Below are 13054 nucleotides of genomic sequence, written 5' to 3'. Positions count from 1 at the left end.
AGTTATGACATTGATTTCTTTTTTCCTTGAATTTTTGGTTCTTTTCTGTGTAGTTATACTCATGCGCATCTCTGAGTAGAGGCCATCTTGAATCTAATGTAAAGGGTAACTGAAAAAAAATCATATCCCAGAATAGTAGTCCCTATGTGCCGCTTCCATACAGTAGACTTCCATTGCGTTTCATGAACTTTGTGCTACAAAATAATCGAAAAATAAATACTTTTCTTTAGTTGTACTTGGTAAAATAATGCCCTAATGCAGTACCAGGCAGTGGCTCTCTTGACTTTTGATTTTAACTGATTGGAAGTGTTATCATGTACGTTGTTTTGTCTTGGTATAAAAGATGGACTACAGCAAATATTCTGCTCAATACCACAGATTTGCTTGTCACTTGTTTGACCTTAACCAGCCTTGGTGGCTGATGATACGTACATCTCTGAGGACGAGCAGAAGTAGTGGGGGAGCATCATAGTCATGTGTTGAGAGGAATTCTTTGTGATTTAAATAATTCACCTCTGGAAACATGGGTGTTTTGTTCTTCTTTAAAAACCCTTATTCAGGGACCTTTTGAGCAGGATGGACTACTCGACCTGAAGAAAATTCTAACTGGGCCCCACCTGCGAGGTCATGCACTGTTCATCTTGTTATAAGATCACGATATCGCGCACATATGGTTGTGATGCATATGTCTGGTGTGCCCTTATCAGACTAGTAGTCATGATGGGTATATTGGGCTTCGTATATTTTACCCCAGTGTCACTTTGATGGCATGTACTGCTCTCTCACTCAATAATCCATTCTGTCGTAGGCACAAGGCCTGAAATTTTTGGGGAGGGGACAAACCGATTACATCGATCTCAGTGTTTCACTGGTACTTAAGGTATCGACTCCAAAAGGATGAAAGGAAAAGTCAAACTTTGGCAAAAGACTGGCAATTTTAGGGCAGAAGATTAGCCAATCGCAGCGACCTCAATACTCAACTGGTATTTTATTTTATTGATCCCGAGGTATTAGAAGTCAGAACGTAAAGCCTCGGAATTAACACCGCTAGGCATTTCGTCTCAGGCGCTAACGATGCTGTCTGCTCACCGATTTTGTTTCAAATTTGGACACAAAGCTAGCAATTCTAGGGGCAGAAATTTAGCCCATAGCACTGACCTCAGTATCTAACAGCTACTTTATTTTATCAAAACTGAGCAGACGAAAGGCAAAGTCAACTTCTGCGGGATTTGAACTCGGAACGTCAAGGGTCGGAAAAAAATACAATACGACTATCTCTGATTTTGTATCAATGCAAAATCAGCAATTAAGCTGTTTGAAAACCTTCCTGGTGATTCATAATACATATAATGTTTTTTTCTCAGTTAGTGAAATGAGGTTAACTTCTATACTCTTTTGCCTGTGAACTAGTTTTAGTAATTAGATTTCGATCTACATTGATCCCATTACTTATTTCAGTTTGCTGCTTTATTTTTATCTTTCTATCTATGCCTAAGTATTCCTTTTGACATACAGGGACATACCTCAACACACTGTTTACACTGGTTGATATCGATTAATTAGCCTGGTATAGGTATTAGAATTGTTTGAATGTGCTCCCGAAGCGATATGCAAGGCTTCGGCCTATTTCTCCACTATAAAGAGTGTTGTAACGTTTGCAAATGATAAAATTCTGGGTAATGTGATATTGTAACTCAGACTCTTTCAAAGCATACTACTATGCATGCCAAGCCAACCTGTCGCCACCCACTTCATCACAATAAACCATTCCATCAATCACTTACCAGAGTGTAGCATGTCTTTACATCAAGGATGCACATAGTCTAGAAAACGGAAGGCACAACGTTTCATATTCGAACTTGGTACCATGTCACCAACAGGTTTAAATGAATTATTTCATTCTTTTACTTGTTTCAGTCATTTTGACTGTGTTCATACTGGGACACCGCCTGTTACTCGAAGAAATCGACCCTTAGACTTATTCTTTCTAAGCCTGGTACTTATATCTGAATCTTTTGCCGAACCGGTAAGTTGGGGACAACTTAACGATGGTGGGGGAGGGGGCAAACACAGACGCAAACAAACAAATACACACACACATATACGATGGGTTTCTTTTCAGTTTCCATCTACTAAATCCACTCACAAGCCTTTGGTCAGCCCGAGGCTATAGTAGAAGACATTTGCCCAAGGTGTCACGCAGTGGGTCTGCACCCGGAACCATGTGGTTGGAAAGCAAGTTTCTTGCCACACAGCCACGCCTACGCCTATTTTCTTTTCTTGTACTTTTACGTCTCATCTTAGTTCAGTAATACCTTTCTTAGTCTTCAACTCCTTTTCGCTTCATATTTTACCTCACTCTGACTTTCACCCGCTGCCCGCTTTATTCTATTTTCTTTCCATCTCCCTCTCTCAACTAGTTTTCCTCTCTCACTACTTCCTGTTCACTTATGAAGCTCCTGTGGTCCTGCGTCCCTTGTCAGTTGCATTCAGCTTTTGTGACTTAGCTCTGCCGTTTCTGCCGTTTCTCTTTGATTTCTATCTTGTCAGCATCTCCCTGAAAAAAAAAAGGACTCTGTTTGAAACGTTGAATGTTTTACTCCCCACAACAAGTTTACTATACGCTTTTACCGATCTTATTGAATAACACAAGTTTTTCCCATATAGATCGAGTCTATGGGGTCTGTTTGATCGTGTGTTTTGTGTCTGTGTGTATGTATGTGTAGAGACAAGGAAGAAAGTATCAGTATAGCATAAGTTTAATATTGGTTACAATTGTTTCAGTACCATTCTTTTTTACAAAGCACATTACACATAAATGATTATGTATGGAAAATTACACAGTAGTTGTATAAATTTACACACGTTTGAAATGGCGTGGATTAGTACCTCATCAGACACTTACCAAACTCAATTATCATATATGATATGCAACAAAGGTCATTACTGTTGCTTCTGAATTCAGGGAAAAGAAAAATATAGGAATAAATATGACAATTATAATGATGATAAGTATAAAATATATTATTTGATTTTGTAAATTAACAATCTGGTGTGTTTATTTTAGTGGCTTATCAATATATACAGTGAGTTTCTTTGATCTAGGTGTTGGGAAGACACTCGGAAAGAAATGGAAACAAAATTAAAACAAGAACGAAAATAATGATTCCAGTAATGATACGAAGGTCATTGTTAAAACAGTGGATTGTAATAAAAACTACAATGGACGGTAATAAAAACAATATTAATGAAAATTGTAGAAATGCTAGCAACAACGACATCACTGCTTTTTGGGTTAACACTAAGATTAATAACAAAAATAGAAACACTAATAAATAGTATAATAACAATAACGTCATTTCATATTCGTTTTTCTCTTTTTAGGACGCCTTGACAATTAAGTTATAGACAATTAAGTTATAGAGAGTTGAACAGCAGAAGGTCTTCAGAGAAGAACCTCCGCTCACGCTATGGTTTCGGTTCTTCTTACACTCTAAGGGAGCCAGTTTGCCCTGATGCTGACAATTTTTACCAACTTGGATATCAGAGACATGCATTAAAACCGCTTGGAAATTCTATCTTGTAACTCGTCTCCGTTGAATCAGATTTCAAACATACTTAAAGAAGAAATAACTTTGGTTGTGTTAGTAGTGGTGAAACGTCAGCGCTATCACAATGGCTCAATCAGAGTTACTTCCCTTAGCGTTAAAATACAAAAGTGTCATTTTTGTTTCTCCTAAACCAGAGCAGCTCGAACATCTCTGCACTGTCTCTGATATTCCCTATAGAGCTTTGGTCCTGTTCTTCCCAGAGACTGAGAGTTGTTTCATGAGATCATAAGCAGATTTGTACACGAAACCTTCATCTTCAATCTCTATGGCGAGAACCCTGACCCGGAAGTTGTTAATTGTCTTTTACTAGATTTAAAAAATTTATTTGAAGTAACTTTATACTCTTACCTTACAACTCTAGGCCACAACACACTGCTCCCTTAAATGCTCTCTTTGTCTCTTTCTTTCTTTCCTGACTTCGTATTTTCTTACCGTACAACTGTTGTCATTGATGTCGATATTCCCAAGTCAGGTGATGTTATTTCTATAGACTTTTTAAAACTTCCATTTGAAAAGTAAGAGGAAGGTTGAGAGGGAAGTGTTGCCTCTTAGTAAATTTATTGAAAGGTGGATGAATGCGACAACGACGGTCCGAGAGTGTAGGCCTACTGTAAGCAAGCGCCTTTATGCTGAAGAGTACGGAGGAGAGAGGAGAAATAACTATGGTACTCGTAGCGACTTGAGTGACTCGGGATCTGTGGCTTTCTTTGTTGCCTCTGAGTGGCGTTTCTCTACTATTAAAGAATTTTTTTGTTAGAATTCTTTTGTTAGTCGTTATGTTTTTTTTTTCATTATTATTTATTCGTTCTATGTAAATCACTACTGTTTTTGTCGTTGCATTGTCCTAAATATTTTTGGCGGACCTTGTGGCCAATAAACTACTGTTCAAATGTCGTCGAGGTCAACTTCGCCTTTCACCCTTTCGGAGGCAATGAAATAGTACCAGTTGAGCGATGGGAACCATGTATTCTATTATCCCTTTTCCCCAAAATTTCAGGCCTTGTACCTATAGTGGAAAGGATTATTATTATTATTATTATTATTATTATTATTATTAGTTTTATTGTTTGCAAGTAAAGGCTTTGCAAGTTGTTATCGAATTGGGTATTGTAGTCTCATTTTGTTTTTGAGCTAACTAGCACCTTCTGACGCCTGTTGATTTTCCTAAATTGTCATCCCTTCGGGACCAATTTTAAAAGCTTAACATAAAAATTGAATGTACATATTTATTTTTTAAATTTGGTTTCTCAAATCAAACAAAGAGATGGCTCTTGAAAGAGTGATTATGAAAACAGTTCCCCACCACTACCTGTTACATTGTACTGTATTGTATCGTCATGTGCTGTCCTCGATATTTTTCTTAACTGGTAGTAATTAATAAAGGCAACGTAACAACAACAACAACAACAATAATAATAATAGTAATGATAACAATAACAATATTCATAATTGTTGTTGTTCATCCGAATATATAAGCAGAGTTTCGTAATTGTCCGATAATATAAAGTTCCTCACTATTTCAACTTGGCATAAATTTATAGAAGTCTTGCGTAATTTATCATACATATTCATCCATATATAAGGTAATTCGAAGCAGAGTGGTACTGAAACAATTGTAACGAATATTAAATTTATGCTATAGTGATATCTTCTTTTTCCTTTCATTATATGTTTCTCCACAAAATACTTACATACTCATTATACCATTGATAAGTACCTGGAGCTTCGACACCATAGAATATGGATTATTTCTAAATACCCATCTTAACGTGTAGATAGCCAGGAGTTTATATTGAGTGCTGCATAAAGAATACATTGATATTAACTTACATTACACACACACACACCCACACACACACATACATATATACATATATACGACGGGCTTTCCGTCTACCAAACCCACTCACAAGGTTTTGGTCGGCCCGAAGCTTTAGTAGAGGACACTTGCCCGAGGTGCCACGTGGGACTAAACCCGGAACCATGTGGTTCGTAATTCGTAAGCAAGCTACTTACCACAAAGCCACTCCTACGCCTATATATATATATATATATATATATACACATATATATATATATAAGCACACAAATTATAAGTTGGTTAATAGCAGAATCAGTAGACCTTGCATCAAAATATTTTGCAGCATTTTATTTATATCCTGAATCCAGATTACTTTGGGGTCTATTTTTGCTTTTGATTTTACTCGGGTCTATTCAGTTGACTATATTGCTATTTAATGATGTGTTGCCCTGTGCCAATGCTGTAGATAATTAATTACACAAGTATGTTATTTTCTCAGTTTTGTTTTAACTGTAAAATGATTGTGCTTCCTGCTACTAATTCAACATAATTTTGCTCAATAGAAACTACAATATGAATTGATGTTCTAATATTTCTGGCCAACGATCAAAACAATTGGCTGTTTCCTTCGTAGAAATAAGCAGCCAGTACTTTATAATGTTATGGACTTTATCAACTTGTCATCAAAATGTTGGCTTTTGTCATTTTAAATTGTCAGAAAAATAAACAAAGATATTTTTACGATTTGTAATTTCTCTTATTGTTATTCCGGAAATAAATCTATTGTATATTTTACGTGTTGATTTATCTGTTCAATCGATCTGTGGCTTGCGAAATGTTTGTTTTCAGAAATTTCTTAATTAAATTGGCTAATAAATAAATATATATTTAAGAGTATATGTTTAACCAATTCAGCGAGACATATGCTCAGAGTTGAAACCTGAGATAAATTAAAATACACGATTCGTGGGCGTGCGTAGGATATTCCAGACATTGAATCCACCTGAATTTTAAAATGGAATATAATCGAAGAATTATTTGCATCACTTTTCAATAAACACAAGAGGGAGTATTTGCAGCCGAGTGAACATGGCTTCCGGTATATTATTATAAACAATCTGTTTTTATATGGGTTACTATATAAATCATAGTAAATAAATGAGAAATGTGAGCTGTTGTATATTTATTAATTTCTTTTACGTATTCTGAATTTAGATATTATCGAGATAAACGTTGGCTATCAATCTTCCAGGGTCCATTACGACACGGATATCGAGTATTGATAATTATAAAATTTTTAAACGGTTACAGCGTGGAAAGCACATAGCTATTCAAAAGCACATAAAGAATATTAACTTCACTTAAACATATATTATTTTGTACTCTAGGCACAAGGCCTGAAAGTTTGGGGGAGGGGGGCCAGTCGATTAGATCGACCCAAGTTACGCAACTGGTACTTAATTTATCGATCCCGAAAGGATGAAAGGCGAAGTCGACTTCTGCGAAATTTGTACTCAAAACGTTAAGACAGGGGAAATACCGCTAAGCATTTCGCCCGGCGTGCTAACGTTTCTGCCAGCTCCCCGCCTTCACTTAAGCATATATTATTTGAAGTCAAATGTTTCGTTGCACCAATTATGACCTGATCATTAACGCACAAAATGATGAATACTTAAGCGAATCTTTGTGTGTTTTTGAATAGATAATACGTCTTTTCCACGCTGCAATCATTTTAGTTTGAACACACGATCTCCGACCAAACCACTTTCTTGGCAACTGAACCTTCGGAATAACAATTTTAAGTTATCTAATAATGACATTTATATTTGTCGTTGGTTAATTAAAATGTTACCGTCATTTCATTAATACATTATGCAATAAGTATAGTTTAATCCTAAAAAAATTGTTACTAAACAACCTCTAAAAGAAAACTGACTAAAAGCTTCAAGATTCGTTGAAGAAATATTCAACCACTACTGTGGTTGAATATATTCTTAAGTCCACCATTTCGTCAATCGCAGCAGCTTCCAAGCGTCTCCACTAATTTAGTTCTCAAAGATGCGAACTGTAAAGAGAGATAAATTAGAAGAACTGGCATTCTTTCCTGCAACATTTTAAGTAAAAAGTTTATTCTTTACTTTATTAGAAGTAATAGCTTGTCCTATGCTTTTACAGGTGTAATAACTTGTCCTGTACTTTTCCAGACTTATAATCTTAAGAATATTACTTTTCATGCTCGCATTTTTCCATGTAATATAACGTTTGATTAACTCAAAGCTTTAACCACGCCATGTCGTTAAGAATTCACAATAAGTCTTAACGTTTTCTTTGAAGTAGAACAAATAGCAAGAAATTCAGAAATGTACAATCGAATTTCCTTGATTTAATACTCAAAATAAAGCGCGTTTCAAAAACTATACCTTCATTTTGTTGGCGGCTTTTAATCGAAATTAATGAAAATTGAAATGGCATTCGACTTTACAACAAAAATAAGCGATAGTTTATATTTCATTTAGTGTTTTCCTTTCAGAACCAATATTTATTGAATTCGATAATTTAGTAATTATCGATCCTGTTCTTAATTAATGTTTTATCAGAAATACAACAAACACAATACTGTAAGTGTTAATAATTGTTTTATTTCTTATGTGCTCCAGACAAACACATACATTCGCCGCCATACACTCAAATACCTTCCTTCACCACTCCTCAACCCTCCGAATTGTTGTTGATAAGACACGCAATATAATGTTGTTGAAATGTAAGTAATCATTTACTTTAGACTGTGATACTGATCACCAAGCCACAATATTAAGGGAGTTAGATTTTCAGACGCTCGCAATAATCCTTTTAGACAATATTTACTATCTTAACTAATAATTGAATTAGTGTACATGATAGAAATACCAAACCAGGTGAACTGGATGTTTTCGCTCCCATGATGCAGTAGAAAATTAGTTTGCAAGATAACAAATTGTACGTTCTGAAATTATCATATTTAGAATTAGTGGTTGCTTTTGTTTATACACTTCCAATGCTACAATGTGAATACGTATGTATATATATATATATATATATATATATATATATATATATATATATATATATATATATATATATATATATATATACACTCAATCTTGAAATTCGTGTTAAATACATAAATACTTTAATAGTATTAATACTTTGATACAATAGAGCACTCAATATATATTCAGTACATAATATTCTCATTGAATATATTTAACTAAAGATTTATATATATACACTCATACATATACATATGTGCAAATAATACTCATATATATATATATATATATTCATATATATATATTAATACACGCACACACATCTATATATGTATAAATATTCACTTATAGATAAATATACACATACACACACACATATATAAATGTACAATATGTGTGTGTATGTGTAAATGAGTGTGTGTGTGTGAATGAATATGTGTGCGGTTATGTGAGTTCATGTACCTATAATGTTACAAAAGGGATTTCCGGAGAGTTATTTTAAGTATTTTCTTTGTAAACTTTTCTTCCAGTGAATTTTTTTTTTACTTTGAAAGTAAAAAAGTCTCAATTTAATCGTTTTTTTTTTAATTGCGAGTTTATCTCTATAATGATTTGATTAAAGAAGAACTGATAAAATTTCCGTTTTCCCTTTCTAGTGAACATTATTTCCCCAAAAAACTTCATCGTAGTAAAGAGCAAGCAAATCTTTCAGCTCTTTTGTATGACTTGGTCCTTTAGTTTCAGCAATGATTTTCACCTGGAAAAGAAAACCAAATGTACATAAATTTCTGCAGACATAATGAATGAAATATAGAGCGAATTATCTCACCCGTCCAAGACTTTCAGGTGTTTTAACACCCGGTGCTTTGAGAGAGTATTCTCCACCACGCTAGTTCGCAGCCTACAAGCAAGCACGCTCAGAGTATCTGTTAAGTATATATAGTCGATAATCTTTATTACACAAGCGCTACTTTTATTTCAAATTTGAACTTATTCTTATGTATGCATCGTCCGAGCATACCAGCACATAGTCTTCACATTATATGGATAAAAATCGTGAAATGGCGCTATGATTCATGTCCAATTCAGTTCGGATAAGTGATGTTGATAATCCACAAAAATGGCGGAACATTGATGTTCATCACTTCTCGATGAGATTTGGAGTAAATTATCTCACCTGTCCATAACTTTCAGGTGTTTTAACACCCGGTTTTCGAGTAATCTCGACCGCGCCAAGTCGCAACCTACCGTCTAATACACTGATGTTATATGTTAGGTATATGTGGTCAATAATATATATATTCTAGATTTAACTTGTCTCAGTTAATGAACTGCAGCCATACTAGAATCCGCCATGATGAGTTTAATCGAGAAAATTGACCCCAGCACATATATTTTAAAGTCTGATACTTATTCTATTAATCACTTTTGCCGAAACCGCTAAGATACAGGAATGCAAAGAAACCAACACCAGTTGTCAAGCAGTGCGTGGGATATACACAACCACAAAAATACACACCACATGTACATACATATGATAGCTTCCACACAGTTTCCATCTTTCAAATTCACCTATAAGGCATTAGTCGGCCTGGGATTAAAATGAAAGAGAGTTGCACAAGGTTCCACGCAGTGGGATTGAACTCAAAACTACATGGTTGCAAAGCGAGCTTCTTAACAACATGGCCATGATTGAGATAAAAATTTGAAAGTTTTATGAGCATGCAGTCAGAGAGGAGTTAAGAAATGTAAGGCGATGTCACTGAATAAAACCACATATAAAGATGGTGTTTTATCTTTCATACAAGAAAGAAAATATAGAGTCCGGAAAGATATACAGTTATCAACAACTCATTTCAGTGTGTTATGGCTAAAATATCGCTGAAATTAGTTTCTACATCTACAGCTATCCATCACCATTTCACGTCCACTTTTCCATGCTTGCATTTGGAGACTTTCTATAGCCGGATGCGCTTCCTGTCACCGACTCTCACCTCTTCCCAAACAAATAATGTTTGCTCATTGCTGAACAGTTGTTTTCACGAAAGTCTGGAAACGAACAACCTCACTTGTATGACAATGATACTCATTTACAATCACCACGTGATGTCTAGACAAAAGTAGAACAGGTACAAATACACAAATGCACACATGCGCGCGCGCAAGTACACACACATATAAATTATGTTTTATGTATATCGTACAGTAAGAATTCTCTTTATTATTCATCTTTTACGTGGTTCAGTCATTGGATAGCAGCGATACTGGGTTCCTGGTTTCAAGGTCTTAGTCGAGCAAATCAGCTCTAATATTTATTTTAAGTGTGGTACTTATTTTATCGGTGTCTTTTGCTGAATCGCTAAGTCATGGGGACGTAAACAAGCAATAACACACGCACACATGTTTATATATAACGGGCTTTCCATACAGTTTTCGATTACCACATTCACCTGCTGGGGCCGGGGATATAGTAGAAGACACTTGCCCAAGGTACTGCGCTGTGGGACTCAACCCGGAATCGCGAGGTTTTAAAGTGAGATTCTTAACTGCACAGCCATAATTATCACGGGAAAAGGCTCAAATAAGATGCGAGCAAGAAATCCGAATCAAAACAACCGAACCAAAGTGCTGAGATATCTTCTATAATTATGAATATAGCTGATTATACTTTGAAATAAGGCCGGAAATTTTCAAAGAGTTAGTTTAATGCTGTTTTGTTTAATAGCATATACCACGCTAATACATGATTAAGATGAAAGGAAAGGTTAACATCATATTTCGTGCTAATATCAAGTTAGAAATTTCAATGATATTTTTGCATATCGACTCATTGTTCATACTCAATTAAATTGAAGCTTAAAGAATGGAAACAGCAATTGGAACACTATAACAAGGGGGAAATGATGTTACCGTCAACAGAAAATAACGATATAAAAAGCAATTATCGCAACAAAATCATAAAAGCAAGAGTTAAGATAATCTTTCTTGGAAAAGATGGCCGCTCGACGTTAGGGAAATTGTTGCGAAGAATTCTTCAAGCAACACACAAGCGCCTTAAAAATGAAATGTCACATCAGATAATTTAGTCTTAAACATAAGTATGCTTCAGGACTAAATAAAATAATAAAAGGCGGGACTTTTATTATTTTGAATAACAATCGGAAATATATTACACAAGACTCATTGCTGAGGAACAAAATGTACAGATATTAAAGGAATCTTCGAATCAGTTAATACTCTCTATCTCTTTAAGGTAGGCGAGCTGACAGAAACGTTAGCATGCAACCGGGCGAAATGCTTAGCAGTATTTCGTCTGTCTTTACGTTCGGAGTTCAAATTCCGCCGAGGTTGACTTTGCCTTTCATCCTTTCGGGTCGTTAAATTAAGTACCAGTTGCGTATTGGTTCGATCTAATCGACTGGCCCCCTCCTCCAAAATTTCGGGCCTTTTATCTAGAGTAGAAAAGAATACTCTATCTATCTATCTATCTATCTATCTATCTGTCTGTCTCTATCTATATCTCTATTTCTCTCTCTCTCTCTCTCTCTCTCTCTCTCTCTCTCTCTCACACACAAACACACACATATATAACTATACTTACACAGAGAGAGAAAGAGATAGAGAGAGAGGAGGTTAGAGAAAGAAGAGGGGTGAAAGACAGAGGAGGGGTGAGAGAGAGTCAGAGAAAAAGGCATGAAGACAAAAAACAGAGAGGCAGATATGTTTCGATGGCAAATACTGTGTACTTAATACTAATTTTAAGACTGACGAATCAAACATTAAATAAACGATAGACGCAAGTATGGCTAGCATTGTACCTGCATGGTTTCGGGCTTCTTTCAATTTCTATGTACCAAAACCACTCACAAGACTTGGTCGACCAGACGCTATAGAAAAAGTGACCTACCCAGGGTGCCACGCAGTGGACTGAAGTTGAAACCATGTGGTTGAAAAGTAGATTTCTTACCATACAGCCAAACCTGAGCGAAATCTAGTTGATTTTTCTCACATAGCAAAATACTATATATAGAGAGGTACCGTCCTCATAAAGTCGTCTAAATGACACTGAAATACCATTCAGCGTATTAATACATTTGAATTTTTTTTGTTCATCTTATTTTCGTAAGCATTGAATCGATTTGGTAAGCGGAAACCGAAAGAAGCTCGTCGTATACGTATGTACACACACACACACACACACACACACACACACACACACACACACACACACATGTATATATGAAGGCGAATGGCTTAGCGGTTGGGGTATTCGGCTCGCGATCGTTGGGTCGCGAGTTCGATTCACGGCAGCGCGTTGTGTCCTTGAGCAAGACACTTTATTTCACATTGCTCGAGTCCTCTAGCTGGCAAAAATGACTTGCACCTGTATATCAAGGGGCTAGCTTTGTCACACTCTGTGTCACACTGAATCTCCCTGAGAAGTATGTGATGGAGTACGCGTGTCTGTAGAGTGCTCAGCCACTTCCACGTTAATCTCACGAGCAAGTTGTTCTGTTGATCGTATCAACTGGAACCCTCGTTGTCTTAAGCGACAGAGTGCCAGTTAGTATATATATATATATATATATATATATATATATATATATATATAT

The sequence above is a fragment of the Octopus bimaculoides genome, chromosome 7 (assembly GCF_001194135.2).
Source record: "Octopus bimaculoides isolate UCB-OBI-ISO-001 chromosome 7, ASM119413v2, whole genome shotgun sequence".
Lineage (NCBI taxonomy): Eukaryota > Metazoa > Mollusca > Cephalopoda > Octopoda > Octopodidae > Octopus > Octopus bimaculoides.
The sequence above is the reverse complement of the archived record's forward strand: the minus strand, read 5'-3'. Positions refer to the sequence as shown.